Raw genomic sequence first — 1,941 nt, 5'->3', positions numbered from 1 at the left:
TTGGTATATACATAATATTTTTTAAAATATTTTATACGATCATCCAATTAAATTTATGTGTTTAAATATATTTCAAAATGTTGTTTCATTTGTTGAAGTTAAAAACTTGATACAAAAAGTTACAATTTAGGTGTATGGGTATAGGTTTTAGGGTTTTTGGCTAATAAATTAGGGTTTAGAGGTTAGGATTTAGGATTTGAAGAGTACGGTTTAGAGGATGAGAGTTAGGATTTGTTTCAGGGTTATTAGAGTTTAAGTTTGATGATTTGTAGTTATTAGTGAAGGATTTAAGGTTATGGTTTAGAGTATTAGTTTAGAATTTCGGTTTATTAGGAGTACGGTTTAGAAAGATAACAGTTTAAAGTTTATGGTTTAGAATTTATAATTTAGAATTATTCTTTAAGGGGTTTGAGATTATTAGTTTAGGGTTTAAAATCTAGGAGTATTACTTTAGGCTAAAGAGTTTAGAAGTATATATTTCTCGGATTTAGGATTTATGGTTGATGATATAAGATTCACAACTTAGGTTATTGGATATTTCAGATGATGGTTTAATTAGGGATAATAGTTTTATGTAGTGATTCATAGTTGTTACGATGGGTAACAGGAGATTAATGGGTTGGACTCGTTGGGTTGGCCCAATCGTCTGAGGAAGGAAGCCTCCGAGCGGGTTCGTGTCTTTGGGGGCCTCCGTCCGACTTGCGAGTGTGAGAGAATGGGGGTGGTACCTGCAAAGACACTCTGATGCCTAAGTTAGCAAGGGTGTAAGCAGGTCTAGAGAGTATTGGGACTTAGTAATACCTGAGGGGTGTTCAGTGTATTTATAGTGGTGAGCCAATAACCACCGTTGAAGTAGTTCCACTTTTAAAGGGGGATAGCCGTCCCTTTATCTTAGGGAAGTTGGGATATGGCTTCTGGAAGTGGGTTGAGAGATTTTATGGGCAGTTACTCATTTGAATGAGTGTTATCTGCCAGCTAATCCTCGTCTCCGACTTCTAATAAGCAAGTCGTGGTAAGAACCGACCTCGGTGCAGAATGTGGATCAATCCTTTTGGATTGGGCCTCTCATTTGTTTCCGGGCCTTGACGTTGGATCAGGGTATGAACAATAGTAAATTTATTTTTAAAAAAAATTCACTTGATAAAAATTATTAAATTTTAAGGATGAAAATGGTTTTATTATCTTTGAAATAAAAAAATTAAAAAAAGGACCAAAAAAAGGTATCAACGATCATTACACACAAATAAAAATATTTTAAAATATTTATTTTCTTCTGTTAATACCCCAAAATAATTATCATTATCAAATGGTTAATTATTTTACAAATTAACATTAGTGAATAGTAACTTACAAATTACAAAATCTATATTTTCACTAGTTACTGGCCCCACTATTTCAGAAGTTGTCATCCTAAACTGACCCAGTCTTGCAACAATCCTTCCTAAGAACTTAACACGTTGCATTCTATATGTATAGAAGAATCTTAAATTGAAAAGAAATATTCTTATCTTTGTTAAGGGATTTTTTTTGTCAAAGAATTATTTATCTATTTTTTTGTGTATAAATATTTTGTGTTTAAATATCACTCTAAAAAAATATTATTTATCTTGTCATATTGCTAGTAAACTTTAAGATTTACAATTAACATTATCCGTTACTATTTATACTGAAATAAACAAGATAAATATATTCTTAACAAATAAATTTTTGACTAATTTAATGTCAAAATAACGTTATTTTGTGTGAATAAATAAGAACAAATAGGTTTCTGATTAATTCCTCAGTGATAATATGACACTTACCAATTAATTTAATAGCCTAATGTGTCGGTTAAATAATTTATGTTATAAGTTAACAAAGATAACAGATAAATTGTATTGTCTCACAAAGATTATAGTCGGAGTTAAAGTAGATCTTTCTTAATAAGAGGCAGTGTTATAA

The sequence above is a fragment of the Arachis ipaensis genome, chromosome B05, assembly GCF_000816755.2.
Source record: "Arachis ipaensis cultivar K30076 chromosome B05, Araip1.1, whole genome shotgun sequence".
NCBI classification, from domain to species: domain Eukaryota; kingdom Viridiplantae; phylum Streptophyta; class Magnoliopsida; order Fabales; family Fabaceae; genus Arachis; species Arachis ipaensis.
This window is presented reverse-complemented; position numbering follows the sequence as displayed.